Source organism: Dasypus novemcinctus, chromosome 19 (assembly GCF_030445035.2).
Source record: "Dasypus novemcinctus isolate mDasNov1 chromosome 19, mDasNov1.1.hap2, whole genome shotgun sequence".
NCBI lineage: Eukaryota > Metazoa > Chordata > Mammalia > Cingulata > Dasypodidae > Dasypus > Dasypus novemcinctus.
Genome location: NC_080691.1, coordinates 25539515 through 25563827, shown reverse-complemented (window position 1 = coordinate 25563827; position 24313 = coordinate 25539515). Strand labels below are relative to the sequence as shown.

The 24313-nt window shown below is 53.6% G+C and overlaps 1 long non-coding RNA gene across 1 annotated transcript in view; it reads left to right on the top strand.

Moving 5' to 3' along the window:
• The first annotated feature begins 673 nt into the window (after window positions 1-673).
• The window catches only part of LOC131274567 (uncharacterized), a 65386-nt gene continuing 41746 nt past the window's right edge, over window positions 674-24313 (top strand). The window contains exon 1 of the long non-coding RNA XR_009181821.2: window positions 674-1356. This is a non-coding gene — a long non-coding RNA (uncharacterized lncRNA). The remainder of the gene's footprint in view (window positions 1357-24313) is intronic.

Sequence of the window (24313 nt, the reverse complement as noted above, 5' to 3'; positions counted from 1 at the left end):
GTCGGGCTGTGCTGTGGGCCGCGGGGAGCCGGGGGCCTCTTGATTGGCTCTTTGACGCTTTCGGACCAATTGTGTGGCTGCATAGGCGTGGTTTTCACAGGTCGAGTGCTGGGGGATAGAGCCGAGTTATAAAAAGAAGGTGTCGGAAACTGTAACGTCGCTCCGCCGCGCCGGTACTACTGCCCGTTCCGTGAATATGTCAACATGATCAGAGCGAGGGCGGGGGGCCACTGGGGAGCGCGCGCACCGAGTCGCCTCTAGGTGGCTTATCGGAGAGATCGCCGCGGCCCCAGAGCTCGCTAGCTCGCGCTCAGCCCCCGCATGAGCCGCCCCCAAGTCTCCAGCCTCGCCTGGAGGGAGGAGGCAGGGCCGGGGAGGAGGGAGGGAGGCCGCGAGCGAGTGAACCGGGCGGCGCAGGCGGAGAGAGCGCCCCGGCGCCGGGCAGGGGCGCTCGCCTCCCGCGCGCTCGCCTCGCCCGCCGCCGCGGCCGCTGCTCTCCACCGCTCTTCCTCCCCCAGCCCCCCGGGCGGGCGGCGGAGCCTCCCGCGAGCTTGCCCTTGGGCCGCGCGGCGCAACAAAAGCCGGCGGCCGCGGAGAGGCGAGCGCCAAGGCTCCAGGCTGGCGCGCGCTCGGGCCCCACGTGGAGTCAGGCTCCGCCCGGCCGCCGAGCCGGGGCTCCCGAGCTCGGCGCCGGGGTCCCCGGCATCTGGGCTCGCCGGCACACGGACACGCGGATGCCGGAGCTCTCGGCCCGCGCCGTTGGCGTGGGGACGCAGTGCCGTGCCCCTCCCGCAGCCGTGTGCGGAGACCCAAATACCCCCCCTCGCCTCTGTACGCGAACACACGCCAGCAGCCGAGTACCGGCCCACCCGCCGAAAAACACGTACACACCGCCCAGTATACGGCCTACGCGACCGTCCCCGGCCGCGCTCCCTCCCGGAGGCGGACTCGGGATTTTTTGGGAGACACCTTTACTGGCCCTTTAGCTCTCTTCTGCCATTTGGATGCGGGCTCCGGGACGCCACCTGGATTTGTGGGTGGGCGTCGAGGGGAGAGTGGAGGAGCTGTGGGACCAAGTGAGCGCAGGCGAGGGCCGAGGTTCTGGGCCTGTTCCCGCCAAGTCGCTGCCCCACACCTCGGCGGCCGGCTGGGGGCCCGAGCTGCCCCTAGGGGGTGGGCGAGCTGGTTGGGGGAGGTGCGCCCGCCTCGGATCTTCTCCAGGCATCGCACTTATCTCTCGGTGCCTCTGTTCTCTCTTCACCCGGGGATTTATCTCGCCCGAAGTCGGGGGCGAATTTGTAAAACAAACCGTGAAACACCCCCACCCCAGAAGCGGGGTGACCGGTTCCAGTTCAGGTAGGATGGGGGCCTCAGCGAGGGCAGAGGGGCGGTGGGGGGGGGGGGGGCGGCAGGGAACCCATCTTACTGATCAGATCTGTCGCCGCATTGCTAATTGTGTGGCTGCAGCTTCTTGCCCGGGCCGGAAGATTTCCCCCCAGCCCACACGGTTCTCACTTTGGGGGACAGTGAGTTGGGCGGTCCTGGCTTGGATGGGAGGAAGGAGCGAGGACAGTGGCCTTTTACCCTTTCCGGGCTGAGAGCTCTCTCGATTAGGGGGGAACGAAGGGCGGATTTCAGGGCCTAGGAATTAAGAAACCCTAAGGCTTCGGCAGTGTGTCTTGAGCAAGGCATGCTTCTCTCTTACATTTTGCCTGTGTACCCCCAAACGTTCTGCTCCGGGACTCCAAAGTGGGGCCAAGTGGAGGGCAAAAATGCAATTCCCTTGTACGCTAACCGCGCCGAGATAGGGGCGGAACTTGTGAGGCGACAAGCTTTTCCAGCCTTGCATTTTTGACGCACATGGTTAAGAGCGCTTGGCGCCAGGCCTGAGAAGTCCCCGAGGTCACCAGAGGGAAGAGCCGTGGGGCGCACTGGGTCTGGCCCGCCATCTCGCTCTCCTGCCTCTCCTTTTCGTTCTCTCTCCCCCCTGACGTCCTCTCTGCCGGTGGTTAAGAAGACAGAGAAAAGATCGCGGCGCTGGGGCCGCTTGGTGGAGACCAAGCCACCACGCCGCCGCCTTCCACGTCCCCTGTCTGGCCGGGTGCGGAGGCCAGGCTTTCCGCCGCCCCACAGCGACCCGGGGGTCACCGCAGGGTTTCACGAGACTCTGGAGGCCCACAGCACCCCCCGCCCCCCGCCTCGCCCCCTCCCGGGCCTGGGGCGGCGCCGCTGAGACCCCGGGAGCCGCTCCGGCGCTGCGCGGGCTGGCCTCGCCTGCGCTCGCCGCTCTGGGCCTCGCCGCTCCCAGCGGAAGGAAAGTGATTCCCCAGCCGCAGCGCGGCTGACCCCTCCTCACCCACTCGGAGCTCCCGGCGTCCAGAGGCCGGGGAGAGAGCCCTGTCCACCCCGGTTTTCGCCCTCGGGCCTTCGTTCCGCTTGCAGCTTGCAGATTTTACGTGTCCGGATCGCGACTCGCCTCTGGCGGGGGGAACGATCGGGAATGCGGCCCTGCACGCTGCCCCCCTCCCTCCATGGCCTGTCTCTGCCCAGAGCTCTAACTTAACCCCGGGGTCGCCCCAGGTCGCCCCCCCCCCCGTCACCCCCCACCCCCACTCTGGCGCGCCAGAGAGGAGGGCAGAGGAAAGTTTGCGGGGTTCTGAATCGAAAATGTCGACATCGTGCTAATGGTCTGCAAACTTCCGCCAATTATGAATGACCTCCCAGACTCGGCCCCAGGAGGCTCGTATTAGGCAGGGAGGCCGCGGTAATCTGGGATCAAAAGGGGCAAGGTGCGAACTCCTCTTTGTCTCTGCGTGGCCGCCGCGCCCCCCTCCCGGTGGGTGATAAACCCACTCTGGCGCCGGCCGTGCGCTGGGTGATTAATTTGCGAACAACCAAAAGGGGCCTGGTGGCCACCGCTTTCGGGTTAAACATTGGCCAGCGCGCTGCGAAGCCCTGTGCCAGGCCTGGCAGCCGCGAGAACCGCAGCTCCGCCGCGAGCTGGGCGCGGGGCTCTTCTTCTCTTTGCAGATCCTCCACCTTCTCTCCCCTCACGGCCCCCACCAAAGACTCAGGGGGGACGTTGGCTGTGTCTGCCCCCAAAGCGCGGGAGAAGGGGGCCAAATTCTGGATCGGGGCGCACCACGTGGAAATTCTGGTGTCCCTCAAATACTCTCCAGCTTCTGCAGAAAAAGAGTTTTCACTTAATTCTAGGCCTGCAGCATATATTCTAAATATATTTCATAATTTTAAAAAACTTCTCCAGATCAGCAACCTGGGCTGTGTTTAAGGGGAAAGAGTGGTGTGTGCCTGCGGGTCATAGCGTGGGGAAGGGGCAGAGGAGTGTCAGAAAAAAATTTCTACCTGCAAAAAAAAAAAAAATTAAATTAAACAAAAACAAAACCAAAGCCATCTCCTCAAGCCCGGATGAGAGAAGGTATCTTTCCAGAGAGACGCCCAGCCGCCTCTGCTACCATCCCACTATTCTCTTCGGCACAGCCTGCTTCAAACTATAAAGGGGACAAACCGACCCCTTTGTGACCGAATGGTGTTTATCTGAAGTTTACAGAAGGGGGGGTGGGGGGGGCAGGACGGTGGGGAGGCGGGGTCGTTTACTTTGGCAAGTTTGCTGTAAATATTCTCTTCAGCGTGTGTGAGGTCTGCAGAAGGGGCTATTACACGCTTATTCCCTCTTAAACTTTCACCCCCGCTCGCCGCCGAGCTTTTTTCGGGCAGAGGTGTCGCTAATTTGGGAACTCGGTTGACACAAGGGCATCCGTGTTTCTCCCGGGGCCTGGGGCCTCTTTAAGAAGTTTCCTACCGGGGTCGGTCAGTATATAAACTTTTACTGGGGAGGAGCTTTCTAGCAGCCGGGCAGTTAAGAAATGGCTGGCTGGGGTCACCGCCATCTGATCCTCTGAGAGCCACTCTCTGGCTATTGAGCGGCTTTGCAGCTAGGAGCCACCTTCAGTCTCCCATCCTCCTGCTCAGTTTCCCCGACTGGGGATTTGGCTTTCTCAAACGCTGAGGGCAGATGGTAGGGGAGCGGCTCCCTCTGGAGTTGCCTGCCTTACTTTTCAGGGTTCCTCTGGCAGAACGCTACCCCCACCCCAGGAACACGCGGGGCTGCGACAAACCCCGACTCCTACGCGTGGTAGGGGACTCCTGCACTGACCTGGGAGGCTGACTTCTTCTCCTGGACACTACCACTCCCCTCCCCGCCCCCAAGAAAAAAAAAGAAGAAAAGCTCGCTGTAAGAGCCGCTTCCTCTCAGGTCAGAAGTCTACTGGCCGGTCCCCCTTGGGGAGAGCGCTGGCTCTCCTCCGTCCACGGCAGGCACAAGCCTCTCGGTTGGACGGGTCAGGGCACCCACCTTTTGTTTCTTTTTCTATTTCTCCTTTTCCCGCCTCCCTTCCTGTCCCTCTCAGGATCCTGTGACTGTGGCTCTACGATCTTTCTTACCGTTTTCTTCTCCTTCCTCTTTCCTCCCATCTCTCCTTTTCTTAGTTCCTATTTCTCCTTGGCCATCCCTGTTTTACCTCCCAGTTTTTAATGTCTTATGTTCTCCTTTTTTGTTTTATTTACCTGCGTCTCTATTCCTTCTCACACCTCTTCTTCCCAATTTTCTCTGCCTTTCTTGATCTTCTCTGAATCCCCTCCTATCTTTCTGACCTGGTGCCTCTGCATTTCCCCCTTTCTCCCTCTTTCCTCTTTTCCAGGAAACCATGACAGGCTGGAGATCCTTCTCCCTGGGGCTCAAGCAAACACCTTCCCCTCACTTCCTTGGCCGGGAAGATCAAGTGTCCTGAGAGATACAAGAGGGCTGGGCCCATTTGTCTAGACTTAGCACCCACAAAGACACCCTGTCCCCAGAGTTGGCTCCCATCCCTCCTCCCAAAACTCAACTCTCTCTCACCCTCCCAAGGCAGGAGCCCAGGGTGAGGGGCTGCAAGTCAGACCCTAAAGCCCCAGTTCCTAGCTCCAGCAGCCCTGGGTTTTCCTGTAACACACGTTTCCCTGTCCTCTGACAGCCCTCTAAATTATTGATCAGGGCAATTCAGTGCAAGAGTCTGAAGCGTGCGTGAGAGAGAGAGAAGATTGTTAAAGTTGTCCAGCTTGGGGGAGCAGTATTTTTAGTACAGAGGCTCACTTTGGCGCCAGCTGGTTTATGCTGTTCCTGGAGCATCATCCGTTATACACTTAATCCTTGCTTAGCATACCTCCTTTTAATGTAAATATGTTTTTGGCAGAGGTGAAATGAAAAGATTTCCCCCTCTGCATTATTCTTATTAGCACTTACCTTTCATCAAAGCTGATCACCCTGCAAAATGGCAAATTTGTACACAGCCAATGATTTAGGTAAGTTGGAAGGGAAACGGAAGGAAGAATGAAGTGTGTGTGTGCGCGCGCCGTTTATACATCTGCTAAAGTTTTTTCCTTCTCTCTCAGGAAAAGGAACTAATTGTGGTTTCCAAATTTCAAGCCAATCTACATCTTCAATGGTCCCTTTGTGTGTGTGTTTTACCCGATTACTTGAGAGAGAGAGAAAGGCAATGGGCACCCCCTTAGTCCAGCAGAAATGAATTCACAGGGAAAGGGTCGGGAATTTTTCTTCTCGTCTTATCTGACCTAGAATCAGCAAGATACAGGCCAGAGCTGACTTTTGCCCCAGGCATTTTTGACCACCCAACCAATACCTTTCTTTCTTCAACATCCTCTTTCCTGATTTTCAGTTGAGACAGGTAAGGGTGGAAATGGTTCCTCAGCAACTGGTGTCAGGAATTTGGCTTGGGGGGGGTGGTGCAGAGAGGACAAAATGCTTAAAAAGGACGGAGGAGAAACATAGTCTATACACTCTCCAATCTCCAACTGCAAATTGAGGGTGACGTTTGGACAGGAGACCTTACATCCATGGTTTTCTGCTTTTTTATTCTCTCCATTATTATTGTTGTTGTTAAAAGTCAGGGGTGTGGGGCAGTGGACCCCGTGTGTGTGTGTGTGGGGGCAGGATAGACAGGACAGAAAGGTCTGGAAAGGAGAGGGCATGGCAAATTAGTGGCTGCTACTGTCAGGAAGGCTGACAGGCCAAAGAAAGATCAGATCCTCCAAATCTGCTGAACTAAGTGTCCCCTCCTAGCCACGGACACGTTTTCTCAATTTGAGCCCGATATCCATTACTATTTTCCGTACTGGGTTTCAATTAAAGAGGGTGAGAACGGAGAGTGGAGGCAGGAGATAAATGAAAGGGAGCAGTGGGCACAGGGGTTCCGCCCGTGCTTGTCTTCTCCCTGGCTTCCCTTTCCTCTTTGTAGTCTCTGTTCCCTGTTGTCATCCAGCTGGCCTGTGTTCTCAAAGGTGATTTTTTCATGCTTCTCAGATCCAGTTAAGGCAGGAGAGAGGGAAGGAGGCGACACTTTTGTGATCTTCTGATACTCCACGAAACCCCCCAGGAGATGTAGTTGTCCCTGGAATGACCAAGGCAACAGGGAGGGATTTGCCTTCCCTCTGTGGGCACAGGGAGCATGTGAAGGGTTCTAGGTTTTACTGTCGCACTGGAAACTGATAAAAATCCAGCCTCCCTTGCACACCCTGCTGGAAAATGCACCCCCGTCTCTGCAGCTTGGCTCTTGTGATTCCAGGACAGGAGAGTTGGGGCCGATTTCCCGTGCTTCTCTCGGACTGCCTGGCAGGCGTGGGGAATGGGACACTTGCTGCCAAGTGCTGGAGGCAGGTCCGGGATTTAGGATCCTGCCACTTAGCCACTGCCCTGCAGCCACGCACTCACTGGTCAAACTCGCTTCTCACACATTTGGAACCAAGCACCAGTTCCTCCACCCCCTCGGCCTTCTGTGATCACTGACCCTGCATCAGGGCCGCCTGTATAACTGGGCAGAGGGGTGGCTGCACCTCTGTGTCAATCTTAATTATCTGACAATCTGGATCACCTCCTTGCTCGCCCACCCCCCCCCCATGTCAGTAGAAGACACTAGAGTCCTCAAGAATGAATGTGTCTTTAAGTGACCTCCTCCCCAACTGGCTCATCCCTCCTCCAAATAATGCACAACAAAACCTGTATATTTGTAAAGCCCCAAATCTTGCAAAATACCCAGTTGCGGGGGGTGGGGGGGTGGGGCGGGGGACCTGGAACAATTGTTTCCTCTCTGAATCTGAGCTAGGGGCTTGGCTCCCAAGATCCCCGAAGTCCTTAAAAATACCCAGCTTGAGGTTTGAATACAGGAGAGCTAGGAAAGTTTTCCTTCTCTTTTCTTTCCTTTTTTAAAATTTTAATTTCTGTTTTAGAGGACTGAGAGAGAGGGAGGCAAAGAGACGCAGGTAGGTAGAAAGAAAGAGAATTGCTGGGAACTGGGGAAGCACCTTTTCTAGGCTCTGCTTTTGCTGATGCTCAGGCCCCCATTCATTTCATCTCCAGGCTTTCCCAGATCTGGGGGCCTGCCCTCGCAGTGCCCTTTCTGCTCTTCCCTAGGGAAGGAAAACTTGGGGCTCCAGAAGGAGCGGCAGCCAGGGCGCCCCGGAAGGCCCACTCCGCCGGGACGTCGCCTACCCTCCCTCCCCCTTACCCGGGTTCCAAATACGGAAGCTGGACGTGCCTTGGTGTGGGTCCAGGCCTCGCTCAGCGCCGGGCGGGACAAGGGCGCCTGCAGCCTCGGGTTACACTCGCCCCCGGGGGGAGGGGGGGAAGGGGCGGACGGTGCTCGGAGTTGGCCCCAAGCGACGCAGCGGCCCTGGCGGGGAGGAAACGAGCCTCAGGCCCGCCGGCCTGGCCCAGCCATGGGTGGCGACGAGATCCGGAAAGCCCGGGGCCCCGGGCTCTGCGGGCACCGACTCGCTGCGCTAGTTACCTGCCTTCTCTTCCCGCCACCGGCACGCGGCGGGCTTCGCCGGTGGGAACCGAGAAAGCGTGACCGACCCAGACCACTGAGCTCGGGTCGTTTTTTTCCTCTGAAACTTAACCCGAGATCGAAACTGGCTTCTTGGGCCCAGCAAGTCAGTCTGCAGCCCCTCATCTGTCCCCCAGAACGTCGGACTTGGCCTTTTGGCAGCATGGATTCGTGCCACCGCCCCCACTCCCCATCCTCTACGGTTGCAGGAGACAAATTGGGAGTGGATGGTGAAGACCTTGGGGTGGGGTAGAAATTACCAAAAATGAAAGAGAAATACAGCCCTTCTCTGTCTCCCCAGGTGATGGGAAAGTGACTGTAAGGAGGTGGCCTGCGGGGAGGGAATCAGAGGCGCCGGGAAGCGAGCTGAGCCAGGGGGAAATCTTCCTGGGAGCAGCAAGGAGGGTGGGGTGGGGGAACGGCCTCTGCTCCACCTCACCTTCCTGGCTGGGGTGCGTTTCTAGTGCTTTCTTAGCAGCGAAATCTACAAACAGCTCAGCTCGCTGCTGTCGTTTGAGGGGCTCGGGAGCTGCCTCCGGCTTGCAGTTGAGAACGCCCCCTTTCTACCCAGACCCAGAAGCCAAACGTGCAGGGGCTTGGGGGTGAGGAAGGGGTACGCTGCCTCCCACTTCTGACTCGAAGGGTTTATTTGCTTTTGGAATGGCTCCTTTTGTCTTCAGACGGGAAAATATTATTTCCCCACATGTCTGAGGTCTGGCATTCTGGTACCTCGAGCATGGCTTGGGGAGGGGGGGTTTGGCTCCTCTAATTACTTCTGGGTTGGGTGGGGGTGGGGCTGGGGATTCTCTCTTTTCAGCCCGGCCCTGCTGGGGTGCCGGGCACATTATTATTAAACCCAGACGCTCGGTCCAGGGGTTGGGGCCATGCGGAAAAGATTTACAATTAACCCAATTGGGGCTGAGTACAGCCATCCAAAGTTTGCAGGTGTAAATAATGCTTCGTGTTTTTTTTTTCTCTCCTTCCTAGCAACTTCATTTCATCACCATCCCCCTTTCCTATGGCTGTAGTCCTTTTGAGAAAAGGAAGGAGGAGGAAAGCGGGTGCAGCAGAGTTAGGAGGTTTCTATTAGACACGTTAAAATACGATGTTGCCTTCACCTTTAGGCTGGTGTATTAATGTGCATACAACTGCGGCAGCTTCTCTGTTTCATTTCTCTGTCAAGAATCCAAGAATTGTTGGAGTCAGTGAAAGACCTTTTTACTGTGGCTTATGATTTGGTGGGGAGGGGGGAAGAGTGGGACAGATTTCTATATAACAGGGATATTGGAATAGAATTATTATAAATTGTAGAGATCGGGTGAGGGAGGGATATGGAACAAAGGAAACTCCCCTTAGTTGGGATGGCAGGAGATTGTCCTAGCCTGAAACTTGAGGAGAGGTGGGCCTGGCTTTCTGGGGAAAGCAGAGCCACGGCCCTCTCTACAACTTCAATTTAGATCTTCCTAAGGTGTGATGAGCTTGCCCAGTCATGTATGGGTGCAACTTTGAGCCTATATTCCATTGCGTTATTTCAGTGCAAGAGAGTTTGCATGTATATTTCTAAAATGTTTTATGTGGTATAAGTGAGTATATATGGGCATTTCAAGTAGGTCAAAATACGAAATTAAATCTCAGACAAAAAATGCAATGCAATCACACCCGATGGGCAGACTCCCATTTGATCAATATAGACAGAGTGAAATTTGTTTTACAGCTACACAGTTACTCCATTTTTTTTCCCTCTGAGCAATAAAGTCTGTCTGTTACAAATTACCAGGGAATTGGAGAATATGCCCCCCCCCAACTGTTGTTCGGTGTTTTGAATCTCACAGTAACCCTCTCAATAATATATGTAATATGTGTGTACACAGGCACTTTTCCAAAAATTAGCGATAACATTCCGGGTGTATGAAGAGTGGCAGTTTTCTTCCTCTGCCTTTAGGATTCCGTGCAGCGCCAAGGAGGCCCATCACCGTGGGGACCGATACCCACCGAGAGCCCGGGTGGAAGCTTTCCAGCCTTCCTGGAAGCTTCTCGCACCTTCTCAGTGTGCGCGAGCTGGGGGTCGAGGCGCCTGGCTCCAACCAGGAGAAGGGCATAGGTGTCGTAGAAGGAAAGCAAGTTCCAGCCGGGGCTGAAACTCCCGAGCCGCCGCAGCGAAGCGTCCGGGCGGCGGTGGCTTAAGAACGTTCTCTCCTTTTCTTTTTTTGTCCTCCTTGCTTTATTCCCTGTCGAGGGCGCATGTAAATAAGGGGGGAGGGGGAATTGAACGCTCACTGACCCCGAATCGGTTTTAAGCTTTGCGGGGAGTACGTGGGAAGGCGTCGCAGCCGGAGGTGCCCTCGTTTCGGGGGTGGAGTGGGGGAAGAAGGGCCACCTTTCCGCTGGAAACCTCAGCGCCTGGCTTCGGCAGGGGCTCGCGGGGAAGGTACCCTGGTCGTGTCGCCGCTGGATGGCGCTCGGGGGAGCCGTGGCGGGCGGACTGTCATCTCCCGCGCGCCCCGGCGGCAGGGCCGGAGCGGATCTCGGCCGCTGCGCGCGGCGGGGCGAGGCCTCGGTGTTTGAACCTTCGCGGGGGCAGTTCCAGATGCACGAGGAGGTCGAAGCCGGTCCGGGAGGCTGGGACCGGAGAGGGAAAAGGGGGGCGCGCAGGTCTGGGTTCATCCAGAGTTAGCTCAATCTGGAAGTTGGCCCAGGAAGATCTGAGCGAGAACCCGGATGCGGAGGAAGCGAGTTCTCGGGGAGAACCGAGTCCTCCTTTCTTAGGTGCCAACTGCACGGCAAAGTGGTGTGTGCGCGCGCGTGTGTGTGTGTTGCGGAGGCGTGGGAGGGGAGTGAGCTGGCCAGCAGCGCCGCCAGCTAGGCGTGGAGATGCGCAAGGGTGTGCGCTTAGCGGAATCTCAGGGACTCCCGCCCCGATTTGCAGAGACCGGTTCGGTGCCTGCCCTACCCGACCACCCGGTGGAGATCCGAGTGACTGGCCTTCCCCGGAGGGCGACTCTGAATTGTCCCTGGAATTGGGAACCCCGGGGCCGGGGTACACTCCAATCCCACGGCCATCGTCCTTTAGGGACAGGGCACTGCGAATTGCCAGACCACCCATGGCCGCCCAGGGAAAGGGCCTCTTGCGTCTGGGACCTCAGATAAGCTGATCCGCAGCGGGAAGAGGAGCTGCGCGCTGCAATATCGCGAGGAAAGAATTCACCCAACACTTATTGAGCGCTTGCTACATACCAGGCAATACTAGACTTTACCATCTTGTCAAAAGCTACTTACAAACTTGGGGGAGAAAAAGGACAACCATAACCAAACGAAGTCAACAGGCTGGTGGTATGTGGGTGTGCCCGCGCTCTTAGATCTCCATCCATTTTGTAAGCTCTGACAAGGGCGGGACTCATTCTATCCCCAACTCCACCACAGTGCTTGGTAATGGGGGGGGGGGCGGTGCTCAGTAAATAATGGTTCAATATAGAAATGCACATCAACGAAGAAAGGGAGAGAAAGAGACTAAAAGGGACATGCTCCCTGCGTTTGATAAATAAACGACCATTCCCAAAGTACATTGAACACATACACACTCCAGTGTCAAACTTTGCTGCTCCCCCAAAACGGATTCTGATCTGTAAAATGAGACAGCGAAAATTAGACCCCCGTTCTAAAATGGTCATGGGAAGAGAAGTTTGGTATAATGGATAGAAACATCCATTAGGTCATTCCACAAATATTTATCGAGAGGCTTCTATGTGCCAGGTGCTTTGCTAAGCGCTGGCGACACGAGGACCAACGCGAGCGGGATCGCTGCCAGCTGCAGGCTAATTTTGTTCACTTTTTGTAAAAAACGTGACTTCTAACTCGCCATCTGAGTTGGTATAAATTGTTCCCATTTTAAAGATGAGGAAACTCGAGGCCCAGGAAGGATGCAATGGGGAGCGCTTAAGGTCAAGGTCTCAGCGCAAGAACTCGACCCGGCCCCAGCTTTCCGGGGCGCGGGAGAGAGGTGGGGGCGGGCTGGTTTCCCCGCCCGGGGCCCTGGAAACCCCGAAGGCGCTGCTGACCCAGGCAAGGTCACCGAGGGCGCCCGGCGGAGGCGAGAGCCGATTCTTGCGCTAAAGATGCCGCCAGCTCTGCTCGCCCGGGCTCGGCTCTTGGGGCCGCGAAGGAGGCTCTAACCTCTCTCGCCACTTTCGTCCACGCAGCACACCTCACCTAGCCTAGGGATGGGCAGCCTGCAGGACATATAGGTGGGAGCTCTCGCCCCAGTGCCTAGCCAAGAAGAAACAGCAAAGAGGCCTCCAACCGCCGCCCTCGCCCCCCGCCCCCAGGGGTTTACGTTCCTGTGCAGACCCCTCCCCCCCGGTAGGACCCCAGTGTCCAGCACAGTCTCCGGCGCATACCACGTGTGCATCAAATGCTTGTTGATTGACTGAACAGACTAATTCTTATTTGCTTTTTGTTTAAAAAAAAAAAATAGAACACAATTTAAAAAATGAAACGATCGAATAACGGGGAGTGGGGTGAGAAGCTCGTTTTCCCGACGCGGCGCGTGAGAGCGGCACCCGCTTTCTTCTAAACCCTGGGCTGGGGTCGTCCCGCGTGTCCTCCCGCAGCGGCTGGGCCACTTCCCACCAGCTTTGCAAAGACGGCCGTGCTGTCCTTCCGTCTATATTTCTGTCCTCGACTTTGTTCGGGTGATCGATGAAGGAGACCAGCCGGCCTACCGGGAGGTCAATGCAATCGATGCGGACCTCGCCAACCGCCCCGAACCCGAGAAATCGCCCACCTCGGCTTCAGGCGCTGGGTTCCACCCAACAAGTTTGGGGCTTTAGGCTTTCTCGTTCCTCGCGGCCCTTATCGAACTGGAGGCGGGGTGGGGTGGGAGGGGGGCCGAGCTTCCAGGTACCCCAGGCCGGGGAGCGCCCCCATCCCCACCCGGCCCTCGGCGCGCCAGCCTTCCGCGGGACCGACCCACTCTTCCAAGCCCGCGGGTGATTTCGTTCTTGCCCGCCCGGGCTTTTAGGATCAGGCAGCCCAGCACCGTGCGGTGGGTCCGCCCTCCTTAGACTGGGACTTCTCATCTACGAAATGGGTTTGTTAGGAAGTGAGGTTTAGGCGAGAGCCTTGTGAAATAATCACGAGGATGATACTGGCCAAAGAACTTTTCCATACGCCAGCGCATTAAATGCAAGAACCCGGGGAGGCAGGCTCCTTCTCAGGGATCTCTGCTCTCCGGATGAGAAAACTGCATCACCCAGAGAAGGATAAAGACTGGCCCCAGGCCTCACGGTTATGGGTTTGTCCAACTTCTACAGGCAGGGCACCGGGGGCCGGGCACACACGGGGGGCGCGCGGAAGCGAGCTGGTCCATTTCTTTACCCTTTAGGGGGAGCAATTCCATTCACCTTTCCTAGGCAGGTCTGGAAACCAACTTGGTGCTTCGGTCCCTTCCGGAACCAAATACAACGGGGGCGGGGGCAGGGTAGGGACTGCGTTGGACGGAGACTGACAAATCCTGCTCAAACTCTGGAAATCCAAAATCTTCAAGGCTATTTTTTTTTTCTTTGCATAAAGGAAGGAGGGGGGAAGTGTGTGTGTGTAGAATCAATATGGCCCAGACAGCCCTTTACGGAGGGGCTCCAGGCGGGCGCCTCGGCCTCTTGGCTGCCTCTCCGCCTCCCCTGGCGGATTAATTGGGCCCTGAAAGAAGGGGCGACGTGGCTTCCAGTTAATTAGTCAAGAAATGAATCAAGCTCCAGCGGCCTGGTAATGGCCCCTGGAGTGCGGGTTTCGTGCTGGCCAAATTCGTCAGTGGCGCGCTCCCCCGAGGACTAGCGCGGCGCCGCGGGAAAGCAGCCGGTTTGTCCCGCCGGTGCAATGCCCGGCGTCCTGCGCTCCGTGCCCGCGTCCTGCGCCGGGAGCCTGCAGGCTCTAGCTTTCGTTGCCTATTTCCCTTTCTCTGTCTCTCTCCACTCGCTTCTCCCTTCCCTCTCGGGTGCCGCCGTTCCCCAGTTCTGTGCCACTCTCCGAACTTTGGCACCGCTGCCTACCTGCCCGCGCCCCCTTCACCTCCTGCTGCGACCCTTTACAAATCCTTAGCTGCAAACGTCGCTGTCCCTACACCTCCAGCCTCGGTCAGGAAAGATCTGGGGCTGGGTGGTTTGCGGAGAACACTGGGAAGGTCTGGAGTCCTGCTTGGGGAGGCAGGGTGGAAAGTGCTGGCTTTGAGCCTGGCGACCCTCTGGTCTCCTTGGCCTCAGGCACCCCAGGATACTGAGGAGAACCTTCTGAGCTAAGGAGGTGCCATGAAAGCGCTTGGACACCGGTGACCTGTGTCCCCACGCCATAGGGATTTGGAGGTAAGGCGGCAAACTTTTAACACATGAGCGATTAATGGGCGCCTGCTGTGTTGCCCACCTTAGCCTTTTATCCCTCCTCAAGCACCTCCTTCAGGAATTCGACCTCAACTCAGGCACGGAAGATCCGGGAGTTTTCATCCAAAGCAGCTTTGTTAGCCAAGGAAGGTCTAGGCACACATCGCAGCAACTTATTTCAAGGTCACATGCTGGCTGCTCTCCGGAGCATTAAAGGGACGGGATTGGAAGCCCAGGGAAGTGGACAGCTATTCCATCGTCACGGAGCAAAGGGAGGCGAGGCCGAGGATTCCATCTTCCAGCTGTCCATTGGGTGCTCACTGGCCCCTGGGTCTCAGAGGGCCGCTGGACCAGGGGTCCTCCAACGCTTGGCCCGGAGTGGAGTGTTTAAGCCGGAAGAGGATTCTGGGCATCTCTGTCTCCTCTAGGAATCTCTCTGCTGTCTCTCTATCTCTGCTCCTGTTTGAGTCTCGTTCTCTCTCCCTCCCACCCCTCCTACAGTCTCTCTCTCCCCGCATGCCCACGGAATCTGGATGGGAAACTGAGGTCAGAAGCAACTCCCCTCGTCCTCCAATTATCCGGGTAGCTGTCCCACGGCTCGTGGCTTGAGGCCTCGTAGACATCCATCTGCCCACCGCCAGGATCCCTGCTGTATAAGCAAATCCAACCCAATGCCATGGCCACCCTGCTCTGCCACCGCCTGCCCCTCCCCCGGCCACGTCTATGCAGTCCAAGTAGAGACTCCAGCTGGTGATTCGGAGAATGCAGGCATTCCAAGCTGCAGCCCGAAACCGCGCTTTTTCTCTCTTTCTTTGCGGGCTTGACGGACTTTGGCTTAGTTCAAGGACTGGGGGTGCTTGCGCCGCCCTTGGCTGGGTTCCCGCCGCTCACAGAAGGCCCGGGACTGTAGTTTCCGCTTGCCACCTCCGAGCTTCCTGCACGCGCTTAGAGCCAACTGCTTTAGGCCTCAGTTTCCCGGCTCCTTTCTCGGGCAGAACGGTCGGAGAGGAGGCACGAGGAAAGGATTGGCTGGTGGTGGGACCGCAGTTGGTGTGTGTGGAGAGGGGGTGGGTGGAGGCAAGACCGGAACCAGGTTGCCTTCCTTCCAAAGCCACCTGCTTCTCAGCTCAGCCCTCTCAACACACTTTTACCACCTCCACCTGCAGATGAGGGGACGAAACACTGGCGATGTCACTTTCCACACTCGGAATGGGTTCCATCAACCTCCAGGGCCCCAGTCCTCCCTAAGAGGGACCCCCAGCCTGTTGGGGCTTCAGCTGGCAGTGCGAGTGTGCCTGGCTGCGTGTGCAGGTGATGACAGGTCTGGGCCTATCCAGCAGGTGCACACTCGTGTGTGGACAGGGCTGGCCAGGGGCTGCCCAGGGCCCTGTCCTTGTGTGATTGCCTGCCCCATTGTGATTGCTGTTGTACTGGTACATTTGCACATTTTCTACTGAACATTTGGAATTTAGGAGAGAGCCCTGGAGCCTTGGATGAGTCCATTAATCCCTTTAAGCCTCAGTTGCTTCCTCTGAAAAAAAGAAAATGGGGCTAAGAGAACATGCCACACAGGACCGCCTCCAAGAACAAACGAGGCTGTCTGTGCATATTGCTCACTTCTGGCACATAATAAGTGCTCATGAAGTGTTAGCTGTTTGGTCAAGTTAACTTTCCTGTGCCTTAGTTTCTTCACTTTTAAAATGGGATTAGGTAAATACATAGTCTTAGAAAACTGCCTCACAAATATTAAGCCCTTTCTCTGCTGCGATCACTCTCTTGCCCACTTCTGCTTCCAGTTCTGCCTGAAACTCCATTCCCTGCCCTTTTTCCAAGTTGATCCTGCAGTGAAATTTCTCGGCAAGCCTCCTACTCAAGGCCTAGGGCAACTGGGGCCCTCTGTCCCCAATCCCAGGATGTCACAACTGCAAGAGATCCTAGAGACAATATGCTCCCTTCCTGCAACTGCACTGGAGCTGGGATCCCAGCTGGGCTGGGACACCAGGAGTCCCGACTTTGAATCCAATGTCTTTCTACCATTCCCACTCTGAGGTTGCTGAAGAAAAAGTCCTGTGGAGAATAAAGGAATGCTGCGGAGTGCCTGGACACTCCCCTGGCTGAAGCCGCAGTGGTGATGGACCCTGCAAAAGAGGAGGCTGCACGTGGCCGGGCCAGAAGGGAGATCTGGCTCCCATAGCTCCCACGGCCTCCTGGTTCTCTGTCCATCTCTATGCGACTAATATCCCCGTTCTCAGGCCCAGCTGCAGCTGCCCAACTCCTAGTCAGCAGCAGGAGCCCCGACATCCCCATTCCCAGTCCTCTGGGACCCACCCTCAGGGCAAGAGCTGATTGCTCCTTCCCAGAGAGCGGGGGAAGGTAAGGAAGGTGAGTGGAAGGGAGAGATGCAGAGAGAAGGAAGAATGGACAGAGAGAGCAATATGGCACCTGGGGAGAAGAGAGGGAAAAGAAAAGCAGAGGAATAAAGACAGACCCTGAAAGATGGACAGGCACACTTACATATCCAGAGAAACTGGGAGAGGCGTGGAGGGAAGAATGGGTGAATTAGAGAGAGAGAGAGAATGACGGAGGGGGATGGACACAGCCACAGAGAGATACGGTCTAGGTGGGGTGGGTACTGATGGAGGGTGAGGGGACAAAGACACAAGCAGAGAACGAGGACCAGAGGCAGGGAAGAGACAGGGATGTAGACAGACAGAGGCAAGAGACCGAGAGAGAAAAAACTAGAGGCAGAAAAACAAACAAAACCAGACAGAAGAGGGGAGAAGCAGAAATGAGGAAGGCGCTTGGAAAGGGGATGGCCCGAAGGACACAAAAGGAAGCTGGGGCTGTGGACCGCCCCGCCAGACCTGGAGCATCCCAGCTGCGCTCCAGGGGCCGCCCACCTCATGTATTACTTAACATGCGTATAAAATGATCTAGCACAATATAAATGCCTCCATTAAATCATGATTGAGCTGCTCAGACCGACCAATTCCCGAAGTAGCCTCCAGCCCTCAGGGAATATGGTTTTCAAAACCATATAAAGCATCGGATACCAGCAATTTAGGAGATAAGTTATCATTCATTAGGGGTTTCCAGGGGCCCCCCTACAAGGCCTGGGGGTGGCGGGGAGAGCGTGGCTGAGGGCTTGCAGCTCGGTGGGAAAAAGACGCTGCACTTCTCCCTTTGCCAGTGGTGGCACAGTAGAGGCGCCCACCTCCCCGGGCTCGGTGTGCCCACCTCCCCTGGCTAGGCCGTTCGGACCCACAGGGGAAGCCCGGCTGTAGGGTCGGGGCAGCCAAGAGGAGCGAAGAGAATGCCCCCGGGGGCCTCAGGGCTCCCAGAGTGCACTTGGCCAGATGGAGTGGGGCTGCACAACTTCCTAGGAGCTCCTTGTGGAGGGTGAGGGGGCGGGGATGATGGCGAGTGTCCCTAGGAGTGGGGGAGCCAGGGGGAGAGGGAAGGGGAGGACTGGACACTAAGGCGAAGTCCCCCCTCCCAACTCATCACTCCACCTCTTTCAAATAGATCACAGTCATCCTCCCTCCTGCCCGCCCCCCAGGCTGCTGAGAAAGGTATTTTAAAAGGGACATTTTAATGGTAGCAAATAAAAGGATTTTCTTTTTCTTTCCTTTTTTTTTTGGTTGCAAAGGCTGGTGTTTGCTTTGCTTTAACAAACAGCTGATAGAGTTTGCTTTACAAGAGCACTAAAAAAAATTGTCCCCACAGGGCAGGCCGTGAGTTCCTCGGCTGTGAGCATGCCCGGCTGGGTGAACGTGTGTGCTTAGGCCTCCTGAGCCGGCTTGTGGTAATAAATGGGCCCTGCTTCAGGTGCAGAAAGCCGGGCGGGGGAGCGAGGAGGAATGCCTGGACAGATTTACACCTGTCCCTGCAGCTGCCATTGACAACACTTACAGCCTCCAGAAATGACCCTTGGTGCCGACTTGTCTGGAAGCCATCAGGGTGAGTTTTGAAGCAGGAATCCTCAAGTGGACCAGAGGGCGCGCTTGGCCCCCCGCCCCGCCTAACCCCCCCCCCCCACCCCTGCTGTCCTCCAGCGCTGTCCAGAGAAGCTTCTGGTGCCCACCCCCCTCTGCCCCCACATGCGGCCCTCTCCATTTCCTTGGTCGGGGCCACCGCTGTCTATGAGGATTGTGCCGGATGGTTGTCTGCTGCCCCCTGCCCCCCAGCCCCGGCCCCAGGAGTCTGTGGGATTCTTACCTCCACCCTCCAGCCAGTTCCTGCCCCCTGCCACCAGCCCCACCCCGTCCCGCTGGCCGGGCAGTTGAGTGACTGATAATATCCAGACGCCTCTGGAATCTCGCTTCCAGTCCTCCCGGCCTGGCTGCCTGGTCTGCAGAAGTGGGCGGGGGGTGGGGGCAGGCGTCCTGCCCTGAAACTTGTTGCCACCTCTCAGAGGCTGCTGAAAGCCCCACTCAGCTGGACCCTCAAGACTGGGGACCCTGGAGCCAGGGCACTCAAAAGGGATGTTTGACACCCATGCCGGGAACTTTGAGTCCCTGACTTTCTACCCCGGGTCCCATGGAAGTCTAGGAGGGTGGACAGGGGGCTAGGTCGCAGGCTGCCGGTTGCCAGAGGAGCAGTGAGCAGAGACCGCACACCCGGCCTGGGAAGGAGCAGGCCCTGGGCCTCGACCGCCTTCCTCGTAAAATGGGGGTGGGGGGGACGTTGATGTATCAGGTCCCACAGATACGACATTCATGTCTTATATTTTGGTGTCACCTTCACCGTTAGTTCCATAAGGTGTATTTAAAAAAAAAAAGATTTATTTATTCCCCCCTTGTGGCTTGTTCCTTTTGCTGTCTCTTCTCTGTGTCCATTCGCTGCACGCTCTTTTGGTATCTGCTTGTCTCTCCGAGGCGCATGGGTGATCAGCTCTCCACGGCGCATGGGTCAGCTTTGCCTTCACAAGGAGGCCCTGGGACACGGACCCAGAGCCTCCCATATGGTAGACGGGAGCCCACCTGATTGAGCCACAGCCGCTTCCTGTAATAACCAATGCACTTTTTTTTTGCCTTTATTTTTTTAATCTCACATTAAAAAAATATGAGGTCCCCCATATACCTCCACCCCCCTCACCCCACTCCTCCCCCCATGACAACAACCTCCTCCTCATCATGACATATTCATTGCACTTGGTGAATACATCTCTGAGCGCCGCTGCACCTCATGGTCAATGGTCCACACCACAGCCCACACTCTCCCACAGTCTACCCACCAACACACTTTTTAAAGACACTTAATTTGTTGAAAACGAAAACTTTATAGCTACTGTAAATCGAACACTTGTCTCACTTTCCGGAAATAAAAGGAACCTGTAAAACGATAAACTATGAAAACAAAGAAAAGTTGTATGGCCTGGAGCTGAGATCCGCTTTCTCTTTCCTAATAACGAAGGTCAGCAACTGTTAGAAAGGGATTGAAGACAAGTTAGCACTAAACTGACACTGAAGAAGAAAGGATTTTCTTTGTCTGATTTAATGCCACATTCACCTCCCACACTTATACCCCATCTGCTATTTGGGGGAACACAGGCCATGTGTTTTCCTGGAACCCTTTCAGCAAGAATGCAGTAACGTTACAGATTGGGTGTTCAGAATTAGGCTTTCTATTTATTTATTTATTTATTTATTTTTGTCTTTATTTTTTCAATATTACATTAAAAAAATATGAGGTCCGCATATACTCCCCAACCCCCTCGTCCCACTCCTCCCCCCATAACAACAATCTCCTCCATCATCATGAGACATTCACCGCACCTGGAGAATACATCTCTGAGCACTGCTGCACCTCATGGTCAATTGTCCACACCATAGCCCACACTCTCCCACATTCCACCCAGTAGGCCATGGGAGGACATACAGTGTCCTGTAACTGTCCCTGCAGCACCACCCAGGACAACTCCCAAGTCCCGAAAATGCCCCCACATCTCATCTCTTCCTCCCGCTCCCTACCCCCAGCAGCCACCATGGCCACTTTCTCCACACCAATGTCACGTTTTCTTCGATTACTAATCACAATAGTTCATGAATAGATTATCAGTAAGTCCACTCTCATCCATATTCTATTCCTCCATCCTGTGTACCTTAGAATGGTTGTGTCCACTCCATATCTACATCAAGAGGGGCTTAGATTCCACATGGATGTTGGATGGCAAGAATTAAGCTTTCTAGATACTGCTACTGTCTTAGTCGCAGAACCCTGGCTCGAGCCTTCTGCTGCGTTCTCCAGTCACCCCGGCAGAGCTTCATCATCTCTCTGTACCATGGACCGTGGCACCTGTGTCCGTGGAAACAGATATATGGCCCATGGGCCACAGCAGTCTGGTGGGGTCCATGGAAAGATACCTCCTCAGAATAATCTTTTTAAAAGACATAGGATTATATTTTTAAATAAAAGTAACATTAAGAATATTAAAGAAACCCACATTTGAAGTCTAGTAACATATAGGCTTTTTCACTAATGCATTAAATAAGTCTTGCGGTGGCTCGAATTATTGTAATTTTGAAGTTGCGATGGACGTAAACAGTATTTCAGGATCTGTTACACCAATAATGTGAAAGGAAAATACCTGTGATTTCTATGGGTGACAAAGTCACAGCTACTGCTAGTCCTGCTGTGGTTTGCTGCCTACAACCACAATGGAAGGAAATGCTAATTTCACTATGAATTTAGTGAACATAAAAGATAGGATTTTTTTTTCCATCCAAGTTCACAGACCCCTGAATTCTACCCATAGATCACAAATCCCCTGTTAGAAGGGTCTGTTAGAAGATACCAAGGTCGAAACCCCTGAATAGTGGAGGGGTTGACTTGGTCTCTAGCTTCCCGTAGGGACACAGAAAGATTCTCATGGGAAACAGGCGCCGCTTTAGAGGCTGGTGCAATCTGCTGATATACTACTGAGTCAGGTCAGATGGGTTTCACGGAAGAGGGAAACCATTCACTAAGCAACACTTCAAGGCCTATTTCCCAAGGGGTCCAGGGGGGAATGAGGCCTGGCTCCAGCCTGTCTTGGGTCAGAGAGGACTGGGGAGTGAGATTTCTTCTGAAAATGTTCATCCCTCCCACGCCAGCACGCCCACACTCCACCTCTGGGTAGCTTTGACAGATCCCCATCTCCCATCTCCCCACCCCTAAACATTTTGGCAGTTCCTTTACCCCAAAGGATGTGTGGACAAGATCACCTTAGCACTGGGTAATCCCTTCACAAAGATTAAGTCAGGGGCTGGCCTGTGATCTGCCCTCTTAGAACATGTAGTAAAAAAATCTGCTCCCGGAAGGGAAGTTGCAAAAGGCCCCAGAACAGCAGCACTCACTTTCCCTGGTGAAATGCAGCTCAAAGAACTGGGAGCTCCTGGGAAAGGTGTTTGAAGGCGGTTTAAGGAACAGCTAAAAATAAGAAGGCTGGAAACCATCAGAATACCCACAGGTAAATTGGGCAAAGCTTAAAGTTGAAAGTGGGTAACCTCAGTGGATTCTGGGGCTCCAGCAAAAGGAGAATAAAATCATTTACGGACTAGCTGCTTTGTGCAAGATCTATGCCATGTTCTTTGCTTGTGTTATCTAAAACACTGATAACCAGCTCCAGGACTCATTCATTCTTTCCCTCATTCATTCAAGAAATATTGATCGACTGCCTGCTGGTTCACCCATGATACTGAAAAGAATCAAATGCACAAAATCCCTGTCCTTAAGGAGCTTGCATTCTAGTGGGGGAGAGAAATATGAGGAACAAATTAAGCAGGTAAAATATATGTCTGATGGTGATGAGTGATATGGAAAAAAAAAGTAGGAATGGGAGAAAGGGGATATGGGATGGTGTGGTGGGGTCACTGAAAAGGTGACATTTCAGCCAAGACCTGAGAGAGGTGGGAGCTGATGATGTTGTCTGGGGAAGCTTGGAGAAGGCAGGTGCAAGAGACCTGGCTTTTACTGAATGCCTGCTATACGTTGAACTCAAGGTATACTCTCGCTATCCTCTGCCTTAATTATTCCAGCAATCTTAAAAGGTAGTTATTATTTTCTCCCTTATTTAATCATTGGGGAAGGTGAGGCCCAGAGAGGTTAAGTGACTTGCCCAAGTTCATCTGGAATAGTCTAAGGCAGAACTACAATTCAAACTTGGGACTCAATCTCTCTCTCTTCCACACCAGGCTGCCTCTGACACACCCCTGGGAAGAGAGAAGAAGGGAAGAGAGAGAAGGGTAATGGAGGAATGGCAGAAGAGGAAAGAGTAAAACTCCCCCTTACAAGCCATTAACTCCAACTTACAGCTAGAGAAAGTGAGTCCCAGAAAGGAAAAGTAATTGTCCACGGTTGCAAAGAAAAATAAATCCTCATAGCTAGGTGTCTTAGCTCAGGGCTCGCCCTTTGACCTTGAAGTTTTCTTGTCTTGACACCATATGACAAGCTACTTTGGTTCTCTGGGCCTCAGTCTCCTTATCTAGAAAATGGGACTAAATTATATCAAATCTCCTACAATTGCTGAAGAACAAGAAAGATAAGATCACTTATGAGAAACACTTATTCCAATGTGTGACAAAGAAAAGATGTCTAATAGATGTCTCCAGCCAACTTTTCCTTGGGAGCATTTGGCCCAGAATAGGAATTGAAGTATCTGGTGAATTTTGGGGTCTAGGCCAATGGTATAAAATATTAAAAAAAAAAAAAAAAAGAAAGATGTTAAACATAAAAAAGTCGAGAGAATGGTAGAATGAACTCCCATTTAACCATCACCTAGCTTCAACAATGATCAACTTAAGGCCAATCTTATTTCTTCTGCACCCCCAATGGATTGTTTTAATGCAAATCCAGATACCATATCATTACATCTGTAAATACTTCTGCATGTAGCTCTAAAAGAATAATTAAAAAAATAACCATAATACTGTTACCATGCACGCACCAAAAGATGACTGCATAATATTTTGAAATATCCAGTTAATAGGCAAACTTCCCCAATTGTCTCAAATATTATAATTATTTTATTATAGTTGATTTTTTCCTGTCAGAATGCAGACAAGGCTATTTGATTATTATGTCTCTTATATCCAACTCTTTATTTTTTTCCTCCTTGAAAAATGTGTAAATCGAAAGGAGAAATTTTAGGTTGTTGATATGTTACTAGAATAAAAATTTTTTTAAATGTCCAAGGAACTTTACAACATGGTGAACCCTAAGTTATACCATCAACTAAAGTTAATAGTGTACTTATAAAAGTGTGTTTTCATCAATTGTAATAAATGTACTACACCAATGCAAGATGGTAATAATAGGGCGGTAGGTGGGAACCTTGTTATTTTATGCTTGTTTTTTTTGATAAACCCATAACTTCTCTAATAAAAAAATTGTAAATCAAAGAAATGACATCATTCTGGATCTTGCCATTTGTATCACCATAGTGTCATTTATTATGTTTTTCTGTCCCCAGTATTTCCTGTAAACTAGTGGCTAGAAATAGGTGCTTGGTCAGATTCAGATTTGATTCTTTTGGTGCATCAGCTTTAGTGTGTCCTTCCGTCAGGAGGCTCACAGTATCGATTTCTATTCATTTTGTTTTGTTAGCAGCCACTGATAATGATTCTCTAGATGGATCCATTATTTCATTAGGAGTTGGCAAAATGGTGATATTTTACTTCTTTCATCCCTTCCTTTATTAGGTGGAATACTCTTTAATTTCTTGAGCTGACACTGCATCATTACAAACTAAGGTTTGAGTCGTCCCTGTCCAATATTGATATATTTGTGAATTTCTAAATTATTTACCTATTCTGTTGAATTACTACATGGCAGACATTAAAATGCATTAAAAATGGAAATTTTAGGGGAGTGGATGTGGCTCAAGCAGTTGAGTGTCTGCTTCCTACATGGGAGGTCCCAGTTTCATTTCCCAGTGCCTCCCCAAAACAAAAAAGAAACAGCAGGCACACAAATGAAAAAGCCAACTCAGGAGAGTCGATGTGGCTTAGTGGTTGAACACCAGTTTCCCACATACAAGGTCCCGGGTTCAATCCCTGGCCTTGGTAC